Below are 25914 nucleotides of genomic sequence, written 5' to 3'. Positions count from 1 at the left end.
AAACTGACCTGCTCAGAGAGTGTGCATCTCTAACTCCCAGTGCCTAAAACTCATCTTAGACCCTACAACGAAAAGTTTAAATCCCTTCCAGGAGTCATGTGTGTTTTTAAATGCTTTAAGATAATTCTAATCCTTCTTCTAAAAATTAGGGCTGCCTTTAAAGTCTGATGCTTTCTGTGGGGATCAGTTCCACCAGATAAAAGTGCATGACAGCCCTACTAGTGTTTACAAAATGTTTGAAAGATCTGTTGTGATTATTTAGGCCTCCTTATAGTAAATAAAGAGGAACTGGTACTTCCAGGGGATGAACACACCCTAAAGTAGACACAGAGGACAGAACAAGGTTACCAACACGGGCAACCAAAGTTTGAAATGCTCTACAGCCCTGAGTCACCTGCACTAGGTTGGTCAGGTAGGAGCTAGGGGAGACACATGCCTTTTTGAAATGGCACCTGAAGGCCAGGTGAGCACCCTTGGACATCTGATTTACACACAGGCAACTGAATTGAGGTGCAGCTGATCAAGATGAGTTGTCTTCTAGGGGCACTTATCTCCATCTTTCAACAGCAAGTGTTATACAATAGCACCCTACCTGTACATTGTTTACAAAAATCATACTTTCTTATTGAGGGTGCTTTGGGCTCTGTTCTTGCAAATACCTTTCAAAGTTGTGAGAAGGTTGAGCTTCCTACATATTTTCTGAAGACACTATACAGTAGCCACTTCCTGTTCTTCTCTCACTCTCAAAACAAAAATGGTGAAATGAAAGATTTAAAAAAAATCTTGCAGTGCTGACTGGAGCAATATGTGTAATTTGTATTCCCAGACAGAAGAAACAGCAATGGAATTAAAGGCAAAATCTGCAAACAAGTATCATGGCAAAATAATGCAAGAAAATATGAGAGAAAAGCCATAGAACAGAGATCCAGTGATGGATATGGCATCTGGTATGATCCCAAGAAAAGACAGAGCTCAGAGCAACAGGCAAACAAAAAACCAATAAATATATAGGAAAAATAAATATGGACAAACAATAAATACATAGTGTTGCCAAACAAACAGGAAGTTGCATAAAGTCAGGATGACTGATTGCAGTAATTGTTGAAGGACAGTCATATTACCTTGGGTAAAAATGTTTTAAACGGTTTACCATATGTCAAAGAGCCTACCAAGGACAGATAGACTCAGTTTAGAGGTGGATTCGGTTGCACAAACTTGGTCTGCTGATATTATTTATTTCACTTAGGGTATTAATGCCACTACACCTACACAGCTGACAGATATGGCATGGACCTGTGGGAGACCTAAGTGTGCCTGAGGTGCAACCAAAGTGGTAATACATGACTCTGTTTCAGCTATTGTAGCTTTGTATTGTGTTGCAGAATGACGACTAAGTTTGAGATGATGGAAGTCTGTCACAGAGAATGGATAAGGCCTAGGAGGAACTGAGATCAAACAGTGTCTTAAGAAGCTGAACCACAAATATAAAAAAAGTGGATTAGATGAATAGATTGCATAGGTTGCCTACATACTGACTAGAAAGTTCCTGGAATGCACTGATGATAACTTCCTTCTCAAAGTGATAGATGAGCCAACAAGGAGAGGTGCTATGCTGGACCTTGTTCTCACCAACAAGGAGGGACTGGTGGGGAATGTGAAGCTCAAGGGCAGCCTTGGATGCAGTGACCATGAAATGCTGGAGTTGAAGATCCTTAGGGCAGTGAGGAGGGTGCACAGCAAGCTCACTACCCTGGGTTTCAGGAGATCAGACTTTGGCCTCCTCAGGGATCTGCTTGGTAGAGTAGCATGGGATAAAGCCCTGGAGGGAAGAGGAACCCAAGAAAGCTGGTTAATATTCAAGGATGACTTCCTCCAAGCTCAGAAGCGATGCATCCCGACAAAGAAGAAGTCAGGGAAAAACACCAGAAGGACGGAATGGATAAACAGATTGCTCCTGGACAAACTCAAACACAGAAAGGAAGCCTACAGAGAATGGAAGCAAGGACAGGTAGCTGGGGAGAAATACAGACAAACTGTCTGAGCAGTCAGGGATCAGGTTAGGAAGCCCAAAGCCCTGATAGTGTTTAATCTAGCCAGGATGTCAAGGGCAATAAAAAAGCTTCTATAGGTACATCCGTGCTAAAAGGAAAACTAGGGAAAATGTGGGCTGTCTCCGGAAGGAAACAGGAGACCTGGTTACCTGGGATATGGAGAAGGCTAATGTGCTCAATTTTTGCCTTAATCTTCAGTGGCAAGTGCTCCAGGCACACCATCCAAGCCACAGAAAACAAAGGCAGGGACTGGGAGAATGAAGAACCACCCACTATAGGAGAAGATTAGGTTAGAGATCATCTAAGGAACCTGAAGGTGCACAAATTCATGGGACATGATGAGATGCATCTGTGGGTCCTGAGGGAACTGGCAGATGAAGTGGCTAAGCCACTATCCATCATATTTGAGAAGTTGTGGTGGTCTGGTAAAGTTTCTGCTGACTGAAAAAGGGGAAACGTAGCTCCCATTTTTAAAAAGGGAAAAAAGGGAGACCCGGGAAACTACAGGTCAGTCAGTCTCACCTGTGTGCTCAGCAACATCATGGAGCAGATCGTCCTGGAAACTATGCTAAGGCACATGGAAAACAAGGAGGTGATTGGTGACAACCAACATGGCTTCACTAAGGGCAAATTGTGCCTGACAAGTTTGGTGGCCTTCTAGGACAGGTTTACAGCGCTGATGGATAAGGGAAGAGCAACTGACGTCATCTACCTGGACTTGTGCAAAGCATTGGACACTGTCCTGCATGACATCCTTGTCTCTGAATTGGAGAGACGTGGATTTGATGGATGGATCATGCAGTGGATAAGGAACTGGGTGGTCACAATGAGTTGCAGTCAATGCTTCAGTGTCCAAGTGGAGAGCAGTGATGACTGACGGTCCTCAGGGCTTGATATTGGGACCGGCACTGTTTAACATCTTTGTCAGCAACATGGACAGAGGGATTGAGTGCAACCTCAGCAAGTTTGCTGACAACACCAAGCTGTGTGGTGCAGTCAACACACTGGAAGGAAGGGATGGCATCCAGAAGGACCTTGACAGGCTTGAGAGGTGAGGTGGTGAAATTCTCTTCAAGTTCAACAAGGCCAAGTGCCAGGTCCTGCACATGGGTCAGGGCAATCCCAAGCACAAATACAGGCTGGGCAGAGAATGGATTGAGAGCAGCCTTGTGGAAAAGGACTAGGGTGTGTTGGTTGATGAGAAGCTCAACATGACCTGGCAATGTGCACTTGCAGGCCAGAAAGTCAACCATATCCTGGGCTGCATCGAGAGAAGCATGGTCAGCAGGTTGAGGGAGGTAATTCTGCCCCTCTACTCTGCTCTGGTGAGACCCCACCTGGAGTACTGTGTTCATTTCTGGGGCCCCCAACATAAGAAGGACATGGACCTGTTGGAGAGGGTCCAGAGGACGACCATGAAGATGATCAGAGGGCTGGAGCACCTCCCCTACGAAGTCAGTCTGGGAGAGATGGGGTTGTTCAGTCAAGAGAAGAGATGGCTCCTGAGAGACCTTATAGCAGCCTTTCAGTACTTAAAGGGGGCCTACAAGAAAGCTGGAGAGGGACTTTTTACAAGGGCATGTAGAGACAGGACAAGCTGTAATGGCTTTAAACTGAAAGAGGGTAGATTTAGATTAGATGTAAGGAAGAAATCCTGTACTGTGAGGGTGGTGAGACAGTGAAACAGGTTGCCCAGAGAAGTTGTGGCTGCCCCCTCCCTGGAAGTGTTCAAGGCCAGGTTAGATGGGGCTTTGAGAAACCTGGTCTAGTGGAAGGTGTGCCTGCCCATGGCAGGGGGTTGGAACTAGATGATCTTTAAGTTCCCTTCCAACCTAAACCAGTCTATGATTCTATGATTCTATGACTACATGGAGCACCCCAAGTATTAGCACTCCTAACATAGGTGTTTCAGTGAAGTGTCTACATTTACATTTTTTTCTTTTCTTTTTTTTTAATGTTCTGAACATAGCCAAGCCTAACAAAGGAAGCTGAAAGAACTGAAGCATGACATTTAAAGGTGTCTTCCAGTCACCTGAAAATCCAAGGGACTGTATTATTTCTTTAACATCATTCTTAGATAGTTTTGCTTTTTTTACCCATAACATGTCCCTGGAGGAAAGAATGAAGTAGGAACATTTCTGCTTCCTTGTACAGGAGGGAATATTGACTGAATTGTTAAAGTTTACTTTCTTTGGGAAATTAGATATGGTAGTTTTTCACAGACATAGGAAAAACTAATGCTACCTTTTTACAGCTGGTTTTTGAAATATAAGTTAATCAGCACCTGAAGAATTCATTGTACACTGAACACCTTATTAAGATGTCTTACAGGAAGGAAATTATTAAAAGCTATAGTATTTGTGGCAGGCAAACTACTATTCCATGAGCTATCATGGTGAATACTACACAGTGCAAATAGGAGCCTGAAAGAAAAAGAAAGTGTGCAACTTCTTTTTACAAGATGCTCTAATCCATTATGGATAACACATTTAAAAATTTAGTACAAATTTCAGAATTCTCATTTTCAGAATTTTCTCATATACAAAGATGAAAATAAAAATAAAAACCTTCAAGAATAGACTGCCACTGGACACTGCCAAAACATTAATACATGGGATGAAATGTCTGTATGTACAAATTTTTCATCTAGATGGTACATACTTTGTATTATGAGATATTGTTTAAAGTAATTATTAAAGCATTTCATGCTTCCCACAAAGAATAATGTTACTGATTGTGATTTTCACTATATTTTGATCAATTTATCATAAAGATTGTATGGTCACGGTTTCCTGTCTTCGTGGTCGTAAAGAGAAGGAAACAGAAGATTAACATTTTTGATGGAAAAAAATTATCAGGATGGTATACTGAGGAGAAAAGCATGTTGGAAGGAAATTAAATTAAACCACTTAGGATTTACCTAATTTTAAATTAAGGGTGGGATTCTGGGCTCAATTTATTTGTCAATACATTGACATCGAATGATGTTTTAGAGGCCTGGTGTTTTCTACCTCACCTCAAGCTGCTGCTCCAGAGGAGGACATATCTACTGTAAATCTTATGTTGTATCTGTCAGCATTATGTGGAACTGTGAGATTTTTTTATGGTGTCTAAAATGTAGATAGATTCCTATGTGATGGCAACTGATCTGAACCTCTACATTTTGGATTTAGTTACTTAAACAGAGACTTCTGGTATAATTTGAGATGCCCAAATGTACCCTCTCCATCCTCCCAGTTCTTGCATGGACATCCCATACGGCCTAGGTCAAATCTATCAGCCCCATGTAGACAGGATGTTTCTGACAGCAACAGAAGTGTAGCACCTTAGAAAAGGTTCAGGAAAGGACCTTTTGGTGATAAAAACTCAGAAAAAATGTGAAGATGTAAATTCTTTTTTTAGAAAAATTGAGACTATATATTAAAAGTCAATAAAATAAAGAAAGGTAGAGAGAAAGAATCTGGGCCATATCTATTTGCCCTATATCATAATGCAAGAGCCAGAGGATGGTCAATTAAGACAGATCCTAATCTGACAGGAGATGTTTTTAACCACTGTACATTTACATGCAGGAACACAGCTCAGAATGTAACACTACTCAGAAGGGGGTTGGATATCAAAAATGTTTGGGCTTTCTATAGTAATGATAGAAAAAAACCAACTTGATCTGAATTCTGGGGGTCCAGGTATTCTCCTTTGCTTGTCAAATATGAGTTTGTAGAATTATTTATTGTTCTTCAGACATCCTGCCCATGCCCCTTCACATGATTGTCTAAGGTCAGCAGTTAAGTTTTTTATCACAATCCTCAGGGAGGGTCATCTGATGTATTTTAAATGCTTACTTGAGATTAAATGAATGTTATCTTGTAAAATTTTCATTCTTTCCATTAATTGTAAAGGCATCCTAAAGCAACTAGCTCATATGTAGACCTCTTCTGAGCAGATGAATCCTGGAGGGCCCATAATGTGCTGTGTTGTTCTATACCTACAGACCTACAGACTAGCAAGCTGGGGACAATTCTACAACTAGGAGTAGTCAGTGCGGGAGATTGTGTTAGAAACAGCTTAATCTACATTTGGCACTGTCACATTTCTTCCTTAATACGCCATTCTCACAGCCACTAAGTATGGGAACATTTAGCCCCACAGAGAGTAGAAGTGACTGTAGTAAGCTGTCTGTATTTGGTATAATGTATAGAAATAATATATGTGTACGTATACGTATGTGTGTGTGTATTATTGTATACCACTATAAATTGCTATGTGTTATTATATGTAGTAAATTATATATAAATACAGTATATTGTTTAGTAATGACATCATTATTGACCAAATATCTAACTTCAGTAGAAACGGTGGACTATACTGCAGATTGTGTAGTGAAACATTTGCTTGCCTGTTCTTATCCATCAGTCAGTTTCCATGCAAGCTTTAGCACTTTTATGTAGACATGAAGTATTGCATATACAGCATTACCCTATTCAGTTTCCACGTTTCCTAGAAATTTAGAAACAAATGTGTCTTCTAATAGGATTTATGTGTAGTATGGGAAAAACTGCCATTTCTTCCAATAAATCTGACCTTTACTAAGAAACACATGAAACTTTTGTGCACTTCCTCTATAGATTATGGAAGTATGAACTTAAAGAACAAAAGAAAATTATGGGCCCACTTCTGGAGTTTTAACTTTCATTTACTTTTTGTTTCTTAACTTTGAACGAAAACAATTCAGATCATCAGTGAATCTTACTTCAGAAAAGCACTTATATATGTGTGCAAGTCCTCTTCTGCTTCAGGCAAATATCTAACCTAAGAATTGAGAAGACACTGTGAAATACGGCCCAGAATTGGAATATAAGTTTTCTCCACCTCTCAAATGGTGACAGGTTTTCTCTTTTGTTTTTGTTCCAGTCATTTTCTCTAAAAATACAATTTACCTTTTTTTTGATCAAACTTCCTGAAGAATTCCAGGGACATCACAGGCTTTATTTCTACATGACTACAAAGAGCATAATGTTCTAGTTTACTGCAAACTCAAGAAAATAAAGAATAACCAGCAGCACTTTTTTCCTTTCTTCTTCTTTCGTTGTGCTGAAGCTGAGTGCAATGCCCTTAGGTTTTTTTCACTATATATGTAGATGTGGAGAGAAAATCAGCTACTTTTGCACAGGTTCAGAGACAGGTTAAATTAAAATGGTTAAAGATAATTTGTTGATCTTTTTTACATGGTATTTTTATACTAGAAGCATCACTTCAGATCAGCTATTTTAACATAATGTAATTCTACAAAATATTGTTTTAGTCACAAAGAAATTCTATAGAAGGAAGCATATTGGATAAAGTATTGCTCATGGTGTAATTTTAATTCTGAAATATCTTGCTAAGAGGGCTTATTTAAATAGGTTCTCTCTGAGATGAATATTTAGAAAAAATTCCTACAGGATGATTTATAGAAAAATTATATGAACAGAATGAAGGACAGAAGAATTTTATTAGAAAAGAGACTCATTTCCACAAAATATAAATTATACCTTTTAGAAAATATATTGAATTTTATTAATATTCTGCAGACAGCCTGCAGTGTTAATCTCCACCCCTACCTATAAGATTTTCATTATGAGGTACAAGGTGTATTTACCCTTTAACCAAATAATTTTTGAGTAGTTCAATGCAGCCTTGACTTCAGTTTACATATCTTACAAAATATTTTCCTTTTGGAAGCACAGCTTATTTTATGGCAATACTCTATATAAAATGCTGAAACATTTACATGTATATCAACATATATAAGCAGTTGCACATATGCATATGCATCTATGTAAATATATTATATACATATCAGTATCCACTTTACACATATCTCATATTTTTGTTAGAGGTATAAACCTTACTGTTTGTACATTGTACATAGGATATTGATCTTTACCACTTGTGTATACATTTTCTGACCTCAATTACTTAATAAACCTGTCTGACAATGGATTTATTTTTGCTTATTTGGGAGTCAATGTAGAGAGAAACATACTAACAGTTCATTAAGTAGAGAGATTCGGATAATCAATAATTTGTTTACAATTATTTCTTCTTATTATTTTTTCCACAGGACTACCCTCTCCTTTGACAATTGTTTTTTGAGTGAATGAGGCTGCTCTCTACAGGAACTCTGCCTCAGTCATTCCAGAAATATGAAGATAGGTTGTTTGCAAGAAGAAAAATTGGTAGGGAGTCTCCAATAACATGTTCTGGGAGTAGTTTTCTTAGAAACAGTTCTGTAATCTATGCCTATAACCATGTGAATTGTAGAAGGCAGTGTCAACTCCACAGAAGTTGGAAGCTTTACATTTTTGAACAGTGAATATATCTTTCTTTGAAAAACTAAATACTTAAAACTCATCTTTACCACAAATCTCTTAATTGGGACTAACTTTGCAAAACTTTAGAATTTCAAAAATAAAATTTTAACAGTGTATGAAAACTTGAATCAAACCCCAAATGTCCCATAAGTGATTTTATTTTGTCTAAATAATATATTTGATCTTGAGTAATAAAATCTTTCTTTGAAAAATATAAGATAAATATACTTAGAAATTTGCTAAATATCTCAACAATGACATATATAAGTTATTTTCCTTCTCTCTTCAAAACATATATTTCATTATAACATACATAATCAACCCATTACATCAACACATTTACATTGATTTTCTGTGCTTTACAACTTGCTTCTAGCTCACCAGAACTGCTTTATGTTATTACATGGAAGAAATTTATTCAGTTTTGTATGTTGTTACTCATAAATGTATGAGTAACTTAGTATTACTCCTAGAAACAGAATCCTTGAAATAAAACATGAATCATTTAATAGCACTGTTTATTGTACAATGGGGATCTGATTCTGGCCTCAGTGCCAAGCTCGAGTAAATCAGGTTTATTCAAGGGAGTTCTGCAGACAAAAGAGCACTGCAGAGTTGTCCTTTCCTGGACCATGACCTGCTTGGAGATCTCAATTAGTCTTAGGAGAGCAAGAGTTTATGTGGCTGTTGACTCACACACTCCATGTGGTTTGCTTTGAAAATATTCATCATCACAGATCAGCCAGTAATGTCAAACAGTGTGAGGGATTTTATTCTGGTCCCCCAGGAAGTTAGCTCTGTACTACATAAAAACTGCAATTTCCCTCTTGCCATATTTCGCTTGTATTGCAGATCCATGGCCATTGAGATTGTTCACAGCTAGGGAGGTGGATGCAGTGTTTTTCTGCAGTAAAATCAACCAGCTAATATTGTCCTCATATCTTCTTGTTGTCCTTGACATCTCAGTCTAACAATTCCTCCAAGAAATCTAATGGATTCCCTTCCCTTTCTACAGTCATGGACTTAGTTTTTCTGACTTTTAAGCCCTGATCTCTGGTCAAACAGTGATTGTAGTCAGGGGATGTTACCCTTAAAATGGGAAAGTGACTTCAAATTTCTTGCAAAGGCTCACTCTTTGTTAGCTCAAAATTTACCAGTGTCTAAGTGTTCAGCCTAAATGTGTTTATAAGCAGTGAACACATTTAGGCTGAGCCCAGATTTTTTTGCCTTTTTTTTTCTTTCTCTTTTTCTTTTCTTTTTTTTTTTTTTTTCTTAATGAAGGTTTTAAAGGTTCCTAAGAGCAAAGCTAGGAAAGATACATTGTTAGGCAATGTTAATGAGCTTTTGGTGTTCTATGAGAGCATCTGTTTCCATCTGGACATTTTATAAACTTGGAAAGCTGCAGAAGAAATTCCCAGCTCAGACCTCTTCAGAGTTTGTTTGGGAACCTCCTACCAATGCAATAAGTTCTACCAATCCACACAAAACAAAGAAAGCAAGAGTTATAAAGAGTTGCTTTGCAAATTGACTTAAGAGCTGGGTGCTGAAGCTAAGAGTGTTCAGGCAAGACATCTAGAACATTTAGAGGAAACTGCAGTGTTGAAACAAAGGGATATGCATAAACAGGTTGGCCAAGAGCTGGAGGCAGAGGAAAAACTGGTAAATCAGGCAGAATGACCACAACTAATGGGGGGACAGAGCATCTGAGAAGGACCCAGAACTCAAATGAAGAACTGGACCTCACTGGGGAAAGTGACAGGCATAAGAAAAAGAAATGGACAAGAGAACCTGATGCAATGACTGGGTGAAAATCTGACAAAGGGGAAGGTGCCGGAGTAAGGAAAGGAGGAAAGAAAAGAAGTCTGATCTGTATAATAGCTGCTTATTCACAGATACAAGCAAATATTACTGTGCTTAGAAAATACAGCATGGTAAAAGGCTAAATGTTTGAAAAGAGGAGGTCTTAAGCATCTCATATTACTAGATACTTTAATCAGATCTCACAGAATGAGGCTGGGCTTCTTGGAAAAGGTAGTAAATGTTCACATCCTTAAGCTCTACTTAAAAAGTAGGCACAAGAGGACTACATGAAATAGTGCAGGCCAGTAGCTCTCAGGTGTTTGCCAACTCCATCAATTTTATTTTATGATATTCATAATAAGGAAGATTTTTCCATGTAATCATACTTTATTTTACCTGTGGTAACCTGACAGAACCCTGCTTATGACTCTTAACCTCAGCATAACAGACAAGGTGTAAGGAATATAAAGAAAGAGATTTTACCCCTCTGCCAAACTTATTTCATGCTTAACACAGAAAACAAATACTCATATACAAAGGAAAATCACATAACTTACCCTTAATAAATTAAATGTGTGGATTTAACTCTGCATCACATGTTAAGATATGTTTGGATCTGTGTGTACCAAAGAGATGCTACAAGCCAAAAAGGAGATGAAGAATGAGGCAAAAAGTAAAACTGAAAAAATAGAGCACAAATACAGACTCATGAAAGAAAGCAATAGAATTGTTTTGGAAATCTGAATGTTCAAGATAGACAAGCCCTCAGGCAGGGCTGACTTGCATAATCAACCTTTACTGGATTTGGCAGATGCAGAAACTGAGTGTGACAGTGCTAGATGTAGGAGTTTTACCAGGCTGAATTGTTCTTCAGCAGTCACTCTGTTATACTGAACTAGGCACAAACAAGTGTTCCTCCAACCGCCAGTGAACATGTTTCTGTTATTAGCCAGCATTTCTGTCTCTCAGGCACGGAAATGGATGTTATTACTTTCGGCAAGTGAGGATCCTCTGTGTGTTTCTTGCCAGACCCCTCAAAAGTATGTGTTGGCATTAGCAGAAGATCAAAGGAAAACAAGATTTATCTTGTCAAAGACAGTCATTTAGTGTAATCTAATTTGAAGAATTTCTTTACAGTACTTCAGAACTAACTGACAGTTTTTCATCATGTCATGAATATTTTTATTGGGTGATTGAAAACATATGAGTGCAGCTTCTTCATTAATCATGTCCATGTGGTATAAATGACCTTTGAGTTCCTTCATTCTTTTATTATTGTATTTAGCAGCATTTTTTATTTAGTTACTTTTTGCAGTGAAATTTAGGACCTTGGTGATGATTTTATTCTATTCATTTTTTAAATAAAGTGAGTTATGAGCTTGAAAGTGGATTGTAATTTTAAATCATATGGCCTGTAGCTTGTTAGATTAAACCAGTGATAAAGATAAGCCAATTAGATACTTGTTCTTTAGTTAGATGGTCTAAATAGTCTCATGATAATTGTTAAAGTTCTTCTTGGAAATATTGTGACACTACATCTGGGAAAGGAAAAACTATACCATGCTTTAATACTAATTATCAAGTAAACTTTCTAAATGTTTGGCATATCCCTTACTGATAATAGATTCCTTATCTGGTGTGACAGAAATGAAGTACAGAGCAGAGATCAGAGGGCATTTCTGGAAAAATAATCTGATCTCACTAAATATGTTTTCCCCTCAACTATATAATTTTCACATGCATTTGTAAACTAAATCCTTTGATTAAGTACTTCAGAATATCCTTAGTTTACCTATATGTTGGTCATCATTATAGCATCATTGGAATCATAACACTGTCAAGGACTAACGACAAATATCTTGGAAAATTCAGTGTCGCTTCACTAATATAAGGACAGTTTATACAGGAAAGGTTTTTTTGCCATCTACATTATGAACATTTTGAGCCTAGCTATACTACATAGTTTATTGCTCTTATTGCCCTAGTAGTGGGGTTTTTATTCTAATGAGTCTAGACATGTTTATTTTATCTTATGCCCAAATTCCAGATACTCTTGTATTTACAACAGATGCAATCAAAACTTTCAATAGGCTGCTATAAAACTTTTGTTTGTATATGTCATTGCAAAATGCCACAGTATAAATAACAAATATCCCAATATAATCAACAAACCTATCTTTCCTACTTCTCCCAGTTTTTCCCCCCATTTAACAAACGATTGCAGCTGTCAAATGCTAATTGTGACATTTTACATTTCCCTTTTGGCCCTGGTGGAGTTTAAAGCTCAGCAGTGATGTTCTGAACTCTGGCCCCAAGGCACCGTCCACTACTACATGCAGAAAGCCCAAAGCATTAAGTTCTTGCAGGGACTCTTTGTGCTAAGCCATTTATAAGGTGAAATAAAAGCAGCTGAACTGATTTTGTCCCTACTGGGGAGATCTGACCAGTTGCTGTTCTTTTGTACTACATGAGTACATGAATGGCATAATGAAGCAACATTTTGAAAGCAGCAATTTAAAGCTGTTTATAAAAAATGTTTCTTCACAGACCAAACACAAAGCCTGAACTGTTCTTCGACACTGTGTACCATTTAAGCCACAATCTAGAAAAGAAAACATTCAACATTGACATCTGTCAGAAATTTTTCATTTTAATGGCAATGAAGTGAAAAAGACCCCCAAAAATAGAATTTTGAAAATGTTGGAAAATGTTACAAGTCCTTATTTTCACTGTTTATGGCATCTGACATTCAACTTATTCTCTCTTCTGAGGTTTTTTTTCCCCTTTCCTCTGAAATACACACCAAGAAAACACTTAGGGCTTGATTTAATTGCCTAAATATAGAAATCTATTGCCACTTCACACAGCCTAAAGTATCAAACTTTGAGTCACCTGCATGGAGGTAGTAAACCTGCTACAGAACTGATGGGAGACCCTGGCACTTGCTGGGTGGGAGCTGGAGACCAAATAGGATATCCTGGGGCATCTCCAATGGAGTCCAGCATGAAATGTCTTTGTTTAGACACCTATATTGAAGCAACTGAATCAGGTCTGAGAAGCAAGATTCAGGTCGAAGTTAAGACCTCTGCATTTAGGGTGAATGTATATGAGTTAAGCATGGAGATCTAGTCTTATGCAGTTGATAAAGTCTGGAGAAACAATTTGCAGAGCAAGTACAGATTGTTACTTTAGGTTGGGCTGAAGAGTTCTGCAGACTCCTCTGACTTATTGGCTTGGGGGTCAGTTCTGCTGGCCTCATACAGGCACATGCTCTCAGCTGAAATGCCCCAGAACATGGCCTTCTGCTGCTGTTCCACAAAGTTACACATCTGCCATAGACCTCCCTTGTAATTGCCCCATCTGTAAACATCTCTGTTCAGGCAACTGAATCAAGCTCTGAATGTCCTTTGACTATGATGGGAGTTAGCCACTTAGCTTGCAGGCAGACACTCCTTCACGTAGAGGCCTAAACTCAGGTATCTTAAACTAGAGCTGATTCCCAGGCCTTGCAGCAAAATGCTGAATTGTGCCAATCGTCAGATGGTACAATTCGTATAATTCAGGAGACAGGATGCCTAGCTAGTCTGAATGACACTGTTCCTGTAGTAGAAGCTAGCACTCAGAATTCACACAGGGGTTGGTAGTTATTACTACTCCTAGTCTGCAGAAGAAAGAAGAGTGAGCACCGCTTCACACAAAGTACCTATGACAAAGTTTCAAGATCAAACCCAACTTTCTCTTCTTTCCCATCCCTATCTTATGCCCCTAAAAAAGCAATCTCCCTTCACTAAAGTTGCACTGAAAATAGATCTAAAGTAAATAATCAAAATTATTTCAAAATAAGTACACCACGAAAACCACGAAACTAAGCTAGATTTAACCTTCTTCATAGATGCAAACAGCTGAGGAAAAGGGATCTGCTGAAGAATATGTCTGGAGAAGCCTCCTCAAGCAAGTAAGTTTAAAGTCTTCAAATAAGGTACATAAAATTCAACCAACTTTTTTTTGATGTTTACTCATCAAAGTTATCAGAAACTTGAATTACAAATGCTAGTGGTTTCCTTTAATCCCAGACTCTTACAACCACCTTGTCTGGATCAGGGACGCTTGAAAATATGTATATGTAAGAATTACTTTTAAAACAAATACTGAAGAAACAGCGCTGCATGAGAACTCTTGGATCACTGAGTCCCATTACTAGATATCCATGGCATCAAACTATCCTTCTTACAGCTTCTACCCACTATTCTTTTGCAGCCATATGCTTGTTTCTTCATTAATGTGCTATTCTTTTCTGTCTCTATGAAACATTTTAGGGGTGCAAATTCGGTACAAGCTAATATCTGTTATAATGGTGATAATGGGATAAATGTGGATGAAGTCTGACTGGTAATGGAGGGACTTCAGCACAGGAGAGGTTAGGATTCCCTTTCTGGGAAGTAAAATGGATCTTGAAGCAAGGAATATTGTTGCTCTTAAGATATGGGACAACTACAATGAGAGCTGGACCTGGGAGTAAGGTGAAGGAATTGGCATTACCACTGGTCACCTCTCACTGGGACCTCACTTAAAGGAGGGGGGGTAAAAATTTGTCCCCCACAACTAGGGCTGGGATTCTTAACTCCTTCTCATGTACTTTTTCTCTGTTGAAATTAAGGAAATTACTTTTTTGGAAATGTTATACTTTCATTTAAAAAATGTTTGTTAACTTCTGATGAACTCAAAAGTTAATACAAAGTAGACTCCCCATTCATGTGTCACAGTAACTCTTTGGCACACTGCTTCCAGTTTGAAATTACTCTTTCCAGAAAATGAATAATCAAAGCAGTCCTTGCTATTACAGACAAACTTTTACTTCCCTTTTGTACAAAGGCATTGACACTGTTTTATCTTTATTGAGGAATACCACAACAGACATACCTATTAGATTATTGTTTTTTTTGTTTTTTTTTTTTTTCATGGCCACATCAGCTTTGCGGCTCATAGTTCCCTCAGATGAAATTAATCTCACACAGATATATCTAAGTACTCAACCTAGGGTTCCTTTATGGTCGATTTAGAGAAACAGGCACTAAGAAATCACTAATCTTGCCAAATATCTATTTCAGGATTGAATGGACTATGCTGTAAAAGTCCTGCCTATTTCTCCCAGTTGACTGTAATGGTATACATCTGTCTTTGGTCAAATGAGTTTCTTTTCTTGCAATCAGTGAATAGGGCTTTCCCATCTCTGTCATACCTAACCAATAAGATCTAGGAAAAATTCTCTTTATATATCTTGAGCCAGTGTGGTTAAATTTGATCTGATTCTTTTCTTCAGTTCTCAATGTCACCTCATTCTTCCTTTATGATATCCCAGTTCTTCCTCTTTGAATATATCCCACAAATTTATGTTAAAAACAAATGTTATCCACAGTTTCTTATTTTCAGACCCATGTCAAAAATGAAGTTGTTAAATAAGATCCTTCCAAATTGACCCTTGAAAAAACTAGGAATAACCTGAAAGCAAAGGGTTCCATATCTAGACAACTTAATTAATTTATTATTTAAGAAATCTCATGTAAGTAATTTCTGTGAAATAGTTAGTTTTACCTCTGCCAATTTTTGCAGCCATTTGTTCCTTCTCCCAGTCGTCTTTATTGTTGCTTCAGTCAGTCCTTTTCATTACTTTCTCATATTACATACCCTTGAAGGAGAAATGAAGGATGTGCATTTCACAAACACTTTCTTTGACCTGCTATTCAAAATCTCCTATTTTCTATGCTCTGGTGACTGAGATTGGACTCCTTTGACTCTATGTTGATATAAATGGTGCAGAAATCTATACCAGAGTTTATCACTGTCAGCTTCTTGTCTAGCCTGTTGAGAGAAATAGGCATTTCTTAATTTCTCTTTAAAAGTTCCTACATTTTTAAGTGTAGATGAGAGTCATTGCACTGGGTGATTAAATGAAATCTTTCCAGTATCAGGCTGTTCATTTTTAAGTTTGTCAGGTAAACTGTCCACTAATAAAGCATGGAGACTGGGATTCCCCATCAGAAATTTAGGCCAATGCCTCTGGCTCATTTCCAATATAGCCATGGATTCACCTTTGAAAATTAAAAGTTGTAATTAAATCAAGTGTCAAAAAAAATTCAGTCGTCTTCAGCTGAAACCTTTATATCCAGGAAAATTAATCTGACACAAACTGTTTGAAAATTCTCTTTCAAAATGTGTAACTTTTTAGCAAAAATAACTTTTTACACCCTTTTCAGAAAATATTGTTTTTCATAGTTTTGCCCCCACATATCCCTTTATATACTGTTTCTTTTTTCAAAAAAGAAATTACTGTGCATTATTGATTACATAATCATCCACCACAGCCTAAATGCAATAAAAAAATAAGCCTAACACACCTGAAGAATAATTCTCATCTTCATGGGAGTTGTTTTAATCTTGGCAATGATCTCAGAATAAATGTTGCAGTTTTCAAAAAGGATATTTCAAGGCTCTGGAGGCCAAAAATATTTTAGGAAATTTAAACTTCCATGGAGAAGAAAAATCCACTGAAAAACATCCATATTGGAATGAAAGTAAATTCATAAAGTAAACCAACTGAAAATTCCTGTTTCGTTCAAGTTCACTTAAGACATGAGAGACGACATTTTTTTGTGTATAAAAAGGTATAAATCCTAACATTTGGGATCTTATATTTAGATATCAGTGGAAAGTATAGCTGTATGCCATACTCTTACACATCCCAGTCGCAATAGATTGAGAAAGACTTGTTTGGTCTTACTGAAGTCGTGGCATGTTTAATGAAGTGTCCCTTAGTCAATAAAACACCTACGTTTATAATCACTTACCTTTAAACAGGAGATTAGTTCGTAAGTCTTGTATAAGAGTATCAGCTTTTTGCTGTGTCAGGAACAACATGCTCAATATTTTGCAAAACTGAACTCTGAATCAATTATAAAATCTTCCTGTGGCATTTAATTTTTTCTGGAATTTCTTTTACAAAGAAAAAAGAGAATCAATATTATTTAACTTATGTTTGATTAGATGACACCCAAAAATCATATAAAGAAGTTACACGGTTAATGTGCAGCAAATCTTTTCACTATTTACTGAAAAAAATGTTGATTAAGTTGTGATACTAATTCCTGTATTATATTGCTTGCAAGTGTTTCTTACATCTAAAAATGATAAAGGGTAACCATAAATTACAATACATTTAGAAAAAAAAATTGTCTTGCTTCTCCAGGAGTATATTGCTGTCACATAAACTGATGCTGTACTCTTGGTGTTGATTTTTTTTCTTTAATACTGAAAGTACTCTATTGAAAAAATGGGCAAAGATCTCAAAAATAAAAAGTCCGAATATTGCTCTTATTTAAGTCCAAAGGTACAGAATATGAACAGCCATTTCAACTGGTCTGAATCATGTTCATGAGTTCCTCTGATTTATCCTTCCATTGGCCCTTCTAGGAGAGTACCTTTTTTTCCCTTTTGCCCCGTCTTCTATATTTCATTTCATGTGTCTATCGAGGCTATGAAAGATAAAGCTATCTGCTTTCTCCTGTACTAAAGAACTATATGGAATCAGTTCACCTGTCTGTCACTCCTCATTAAATTCTTACCCTCTTCATTCACATTCTGATCTTTGCAAATGAACATTTGCTTAATAAATGTTCCCAAGACTAACAGTGCAGAGTGAAAATCCCACACAGCAGTAAATTATTAACTCAGTCACAGGGGGAGTGCCATATATGACTTTTCAGAATGAGTTATTATGTGGATCATCATGTAATTATGAATTTTTCAAGCCATGATAGAGGAAAATTGAATATTTAATATTTTATGGACATATTCTGCACTGAGGACATCTTTCAAAATTTTATGATAATTTTTGGAGTGAGCAAAGAGCAGAACAAAAGTTACAAAATAATTACAAAGTAGAATATTTAATCACCATGGACATTGTTGGCGATTTCTCAAATTGCATAATATAATCAAGGTCATGAACTTTTAATCACGATGTATTCAAACGGAAAAAATATGTGCATTAAAATTAATCTACGAGTATGTTTTGATTGTTTAAGAAATGAGAATATGAGGCTTCATACCTTATTGTACAATAGGTAGAATGTTGTAAATATTCATGGCAAACCAAGGGGCTGTCAAATGTCCCTGAATAGTCATGAATTGTCCTTACATGGGGCATTTAGAAATACAGAAACATGAACATAAACCTATGCTGCCTGCTCCAGGAATTCTTGCTGCAAGCTGGGAACACGAGGGGTAGCAGTGCAGGTGCCTAAGCATAGTTGTTTAGCACAATTTTAAACATCCTGGGGTATTCACAGCATCCACATGAGATAACACAAGATCTGTGGGAGAATAGAGCCCTTCTGAAGCAGCAGCTGGATTCCAGGCAGAATATCCTAAGGCATCTAAATAGTATTAGACACCTATGTTCAGGCTTTTGAATCACTCTCTAGGACTCGAAGCTGAAACCAAGGGTGTTTTAAATAGCACTAAATTCCCACATATGGGCAGCAGACTCAAGTTGTGAACTTTGTAAAGCAAGAATCACTAAGGAGAGGAAAACATTTAATTTTTGTTCGGATAAACAAGATTTGAGGAGAAAAGAACATTTCTAAGGCTGTGTTTCCAGGAGTGGGAGGGGAAATAAATTATCAATCACTTCATAGTAAACCAAATCAGATGTTGGTTTTTGCGTTTTGATAACCAATCATCAACTTAGTGCAAATATACCATAAAAACCACAAGCAGTATTCTTTTCCTTAACAGTCAATTATACTTTGCCAGAAAACCTGCTGAAAACCAAGTCAAGGGAAGTATGAAAGCTTGAGAAGCCCATAGAGCAAAACAAAGTATATATAGTAAGTACAAAGTATATATAGTAAGTACATATTAATCTGGAACTACTTGTGGGCTCATGCATATTTACAAATGTCTTAATTCTATATATTTTATTTGTTTAAATTATGTCCATTGTTAAAAAGTATCTTTATACCACATGTAAAATAATTCACAGTTAAAATATGTGTCCACCATTCCAGATTCCAAGGCACCAGCCTGACTTCATTTGCTCAGAAGGGTGAATGATGGAAGTTAAAAGGTTTGGACCAGAATGACTCTACATTGGCAGTGTGTTTAAGTCTTAGTCACAAAGGGCATACTAAAAAAACACAGCAGAGAAGGGGACCAGTGGGTACCATCCAGATGCTGAGAGGGTCCAAGCCACACAAATATTGAAAAGAAATATTTTGCTTCAATATTTCAATGCTTGAAAATTCTCACATTACCTTGATTCATGACTATTTGTTTCCAGGCAAAACTGCTTCATGATCTTGCAAAGTGACTGAATGAAGGCAGGTCCTGCAACGTGCTGGGCTGAGAGGAGCTACTCAAAAATTTCAGTGTAATATATTGTCTTACTCTAATAAGATTGTATATATCACTTTGGGGTTGTATATAGACCTGTATGTACATTTATATATAGTGTAATATATAATTTTCAATATGACATACTACTGATCATCTACTTGACCACTGCTGTGTTCCTTACTCTAAGGACATCTCTCAACATCATTCAGAATGAGGCACTTGTAAAATTTGAATCATCTTTTGATTTTGGAAACAAAGTTATATGGCGTCTAGGTGAAAAAGAAATTATTTTTTATTTTAAGGTACAAATAAATCTAGACTTTATAAAATGCTAGGAGCCAAGTGCTGAATGTCAAGTGTGTGATTACTGTATATAATAATAAGAATGATATTTCTTCTCTTTGCAGGAACATCATTGATAAATGACCTGGCTCATGTCCTATGATGATGTCAATAGTGATAGCAATTCCACTCCAGGTAATTATAGTTTTTCTACCTGTAATTACACTGGCAGTTTCGAATATGGACAATACCTTTTGCTGTTTCTAGTTTCGATTATGGGTTTGGGTTACTACATGCTATTAAATAATTGCTCTCTGAAAATGACTGACTATCAGAGACAAGTGTATGAAGGGCTTGGGAATGAATGACATGCAGAAGCATGACTACTATTAACGTTTTGAAATAGTACATGCTTGCTTAATGTTCACCAAATAAACTTTTTCATATCTTTGCCCATGAAATTAAATAACTGGTATTAGGGTCAGAAAAGCAAGTCATCTATGTCTGCTAGCCAGTGCAAGATTTTCATACCTCTTCCACTGACGCTGCCTAGGCATTTTTATCTTCGTATGGATGTACAGAACAAACATCTTGGCAAACATCTCTGCAATTTCTTTGCAGAAGTGAAGTTTCAAGTTTTCTCACTGTCAGTATCCTCTGACCCTGATAGTCTGTAGCATGGACACGTGGTAGGCCACAGTGATATCCTGCCCCATGCATGAATGTCACAGAGCCAATTCTGCCCCTTCAGTGGCACTCCAGGGACTTTTATACGCTAATGAGTGTTTTTAGCTATAGCAGCAGAACAGCAATCACAGATGAATGTCCAGGTGGGTTTCTTTGTTTGCCTCGGCATCTCCCTTCATGATTTTATATAGCAAAGAACCATGGTGTCCTTTTCAGGATGCCTCTGGTGATGAATCTTCTGCAACCTGTTCAGGAATGTAGATTCCATGAGCTTACTAAGTGTGAAGCTGCTCCTATTGAAACCAAAGCCAAAACCTTTACAGTACATGTGAAGCACCAGCACTAGGTCCCTGAGCCAGTCTCAGATCACCAAAGAAAATGGTCTATACTAAGTTAGAGAGCAGTGTAGAGTACCATATAGAATACTATAGAAAACCGATATTTTAAGTAAGTGGGATCTGACTGGGAGTCACTTACTAACAAAGAAAAATGGATACCCTAATTTTTCAAAGGCACAAAATCCAAAAGCTTTATTTTTAGTATTAAAAACCACTGCTCCCAAACACAGTGAATGGAACAAAGTCCTGACTGACAAGGGACATGCACAATACCCCCTACTACATTAGTGTTTTCTTTGAATAGTAAACAAAAGCCATATTTAGCACTTCCATAGCACTTTATATGCTCAAAGGACTTCACTAACTATTACTGGCATATCTAGATGCTTCTTATATGCAAATGAATGCAGATATGAGAGTAGGCATTAGGAAGCAGGATATTAGAATACATTAGCAAACGGACAATAGAAAACAGCTGGTTTGACTGACTGTGGAGGATCTGAGTAGGGAATAGTGGAGAGCACAATTCACTGCTCAGAATTATGGAAAGAATTGTGCTGATTGCCATCATGGCTTAGAAACTCATCACTTAATTAGCAATATAAATATTTTAAAAAGTAACATTTTTATAAAACCACAATAAAAGGTTCCATTGTGAGAATGGGAAAGGATTAATCCACAGTTGGCTGGACTGATAGCACCCAGCCTTCATTCTCTTGCCTTACAACAATACACTCGGCAAGAATTAATACAACACAATTCATGCCCTGTCATGTCTCATTACTTAATTATGAAATGTCTGTAGTACTTTGGACATTACTGAACCTGTTTGATTGGCTGTGACTGATGTCATAGCCACTTTAATAGTAGCCAGTACATGCATGGATAAGCCTGTCCCCCTCCTCACCATTTTCCTTCTTTCTATTCATGAATTCTATTTCATAACAGTAATAATATACTCCAGGCAGTGCATTTCTAGGGAATTATTGCATTTCTCAAGTGGGTAAAGTCATCTGGCCTTTCAGCCTTATGCCTTGCAACACCTTCCTAGGCATGTTATAATTGCCAAGAAATACACTATATCTTGTGTATTATAATTCTTACATGCCACTGTTTCTTTCTCACTTGACCAGCCCAAATAAACTCCAATAGGAAAAGAGAAGTTGTCAGGTGCATTTTTTTCAAATGAGTCTCTCAGATATATTTGCAAGACTCGGAGTGTCTCATGCACATATAATTTAAATGCATTAATTTACAAATATTAATCATTTAACATTCTGTATAAAATATAATGGCCACATTCTCACATCCCTTGACAATCCCAGAGCACTAGCTCCTATGTATCTAAGGTTGCAGCAACACAAGATGACACACTTGATTTAATAAGAGCATGAAGCCACATGCAATGATATGATAGAATGCTTAGGTATTTTTAAGTGAGATGCTATAGTATAAATATAGCTTAAAAGGAATCATTCTTGTAAAGCAATCTTTGAGTTTAATGACTGAAGAAAGTGCATGGTATTCTGCTCAGTTTATGGTAAACTACTAAAGTAAAAACTTACTTTAGGTAGGAAGATAAAATAATTTAAGCATCAAAAACAAATATCCTCAGATTTAAACAGGAAAAATTCTTATCTTTCTAGTCCTTCTACCACAGAATTTTGACAGACTCACTTATGGATCAGCGGAGTTGGGCTAAAATCTGAGTCAACTTCATCTTTTCTGAGTTATTAGGGTTCACTTTTGAAGTTATGATTCAGGCTGCCGTGAATACTTTGTAATCCTATAGTAATTTTCAACCAAATATCTCTAATAACTCAATGAGCTTTAATGAATCAAGCCTTCTGGCAAAGTCCAAAAGGAAGGTCAATTTAGTAGAAACTAAATTGTGGCAGTTTGCTAAATTAGCACTTTTTATACTTGTAATTATGAAATGGGAAACCACTCTCCTACCACAGTCAAATATTCTTCCAGTAGTTCCATCCTCACTTTACTTTTTGCCTCCTGTGGAGGTGACACCTCCCATTGCCTGAACTAGGGCTGCCCTAGACTTAACCATAATAAATGTGAAATTGGAGAATGACTGGATAGTTAAACACAATGCTGTGCCTTAGGGTGCTTCATTTCTGCCCCATCCTGGCCTGGACTTCCCATGTCTGCTACAGCCATACTTCAGATGTAAAACAGTACTGCACAAAGTGCTTCCTCTGAAACACCCAGCTAGAGGTGGTGACTTTCTGTCTATTAGAGTTAGCTGATAAATAAAATGAAGGCCACAGCCAAAAATTAATGTATTTCAGCAGCTGGAAAGTGCACACGTTTGTGCCATATATGACAAAGGGCTGTTAAAGCTCTGAAGAGACTGTTCTTAAAATAACTGGGGCAAGAACAAGCTGAAGATTTTAATTTTGCAGGATGTATAATGTCACGTTTATAAATAAGTAACAAATCGGAGTTTCCCATGGTTCCCTTCTTCAGTTTCGACATACCTGCTGTAAACCTACATGGTCACAGAGAAAACAAGGTCTAAGGCTAACCAGGTTTATAGCCCTACTTTGTGGAAAATAAAACAAGGGGAGGTGAACTAGAAGAGATAACTGGGATATGTTCTATGAGACAGAATTTTTCTTCAGAGTGAATATTTAAGACCTATTAAAAATGTCAGTGAGTTGAAGACAGAGATGAAGATGGGTCCAAACCACATCCTGAAATCCAATGTCTCTTAAAAGAGGGAAAATGAAAAAAGGAGATCAACATTAAATTCTAGAATAATTGTGGACTTAGGAAGACTGAAGTTTCCCATCATCCATGAGTTTTAACCCAGCAGCTTCTTCTGTAGGTAATGATTTCAACTCCATTTATTAGAAACCCAGAAAGTCTTAGTCCTTGGTGATGTCTCTTCTCCTTTCATAGGTATTATCTTTGGCTCAGATACTTGAATGCCTCAATATCGTTTGGGACCAGCTCCTGAGTGATTGGAGCATTAATGGCACTGCATTAAGTTGCCCTGTTCTCTGCCCAAGGGACAGTAATCCATGCCTCCTACCTGCAGGAAGAATGTCTTCATCAGCAAACAGTTATTCTGAAGCTGGAAGCTCTTGGTCTTCTTGTTAAGATGTTTTACTTTGTACAAAACAAACACTCTTTCACACGGAGATGGAACCAGTACTGCCTTCTACCTGAGTTTCCTAACCACTTGTCTATACATCCATCTTCATCTATTTTCTGACACAACAGCATCCTCTGCAACAGGACAGCCTGCATCTCACAAGACTGTGAAGTTATGAGGGGAAAAGGTAAAAAAAAAAATCTTCCTCCTGTATATGTCTGTGGAGGGGGCAGAAGCTTACCTGGCTATTCCCACACTTCATACAAGCAAGCTCTTGTTTTATGACTCCCAGAAGGACCTAAATAAGAGGCTGAAAAAAGGGGACCAGTACAGAACAACAGTGCCAAGACTCAGGCAGATGTACACTTTCAGCTACAGAACTTTCAGTTTACTGTGCTTTTAGGGTCAGGCCTGAGTGTCATTGTTGTCAGTGTTTTCCCACATCGAATTTAAACACTTGAAAAGGCATGTGAACGCTCATTTTCCCTTGAGAATCTGAACCTTAATGTACAGTATATTAAACTGTAAAGCAGGTTGGGAAGTGTTGAGATTGACGTCAGGTAGTTAACAAATACTAGCTCACCATTTGATGTTGCATACATAGATCTCTGAAATTCAACAGGTACCTGGCATCAGTCACGCTCAGCCACTGACATGCAGGTAACTCCTTGTTACAATTGTGCAGTACTTGACTCTAGGATTGTTTTACCATTTTCCTTAAATTCATCAAACAGGCTTTGAACAAGGTTATGATGGGCATATGGTTTCAAATAAAGGGGGTTTCTAAAAATTACTATCAAACCCTGGAAACCTACCAAATGGCAATAAGAAGAAAAAAATCAGATATCAGGTCATACGTAGTACATTATTCTGCCAGTAGTGAAAAAAGATCTGACAAATTAAGATAACTATTTTAAATTCCAAAAACATCTGTAATCTTGCCAGCCTTCCTCTATGACACAAATCCATTCTCTCTCTTTAGAAGAATTATACTTACCACTCTTTGCTCTTGTTTATTATCAGTGTTTCAGCTGAAAAAACAAGTGTGTTATCAGTGACTGATCATACAGCAGTATGAATAAATAAGTAATGACAAAATCATAGGTGAATATAGTTTGTGAAATACTGATGAAATTACAATTGTTTTCAAGAAACATTTAAAAATTCATTGCTAGAGGTAAACACTTTTGTAAAATTACAAACTACTTTGAAACCAGTTGTGTAGAAAGGCTGTGATCAAACATAATTTATGGAATTAATTTTAATACAAATAATTTAATAATAATTATAAAGATCCATAAGAACTTGGAATTCAAGGAGTGACTAAGTACATTGAACTGTTATTGGTACTACTAAAGGCAAGTGAAAAAGTTAAACAGACCAATAAATAGAATAAGACTGCAAAATATATGATATTTTATATCATAAATGACATTTTAAATTATGGATTATCTCCATACTTTGTTTTTCAGGATGAGTTCATGCATCCATTTTTTCAGCAAGGAGTAAAAGTTTTAATAGATTATGAATTTGAAGATATTCTCATCTTAATCATGACATCATTTACTTGGTCCGGAAAGACCCTAGTGACATTAAGCAATTACATAAATAAGGAATACTGTAATGTAAGTATTAAAATGTGATAGGTATTTTTGCTCTGGAATGATAATGAGGCCATGAGTGCTATGAATTGATAGGAAACAAAATCTGTTTCTGTTGGAGATATTTACTTTCACTGCTAGCACATACATTTGCACCAGCAACATAGTTTATGTTTACCAGAAGAGCTGTCATTTAACTAACAGATGGCTCCAGTGGCTGAACATAAAGCAACTCACTGAAATTGTTCAGTGATTCCAAAATACTTTAGCAATGTATTCCAAATTCACATCATTTTA

This window comes from Strix uralensis, chromosome 2 (assembly GCF_047716275.1).
Source record: "Strix uralensis isolate ZFMK-TIS-50842 chromosome 2, bStrUra1, whole genome shotgun sequence".
Classification (NCBI taxonomy): Eukaryota; Metazoa; Chordata; class Aves; order Strigiformes; family Strigidae; genus Strix; species Strix uralensis.
The sequence above is the reverse complement of the archived record's forward strand: the minus strand, read 5'-3'. Positions refer to the sequence as shown.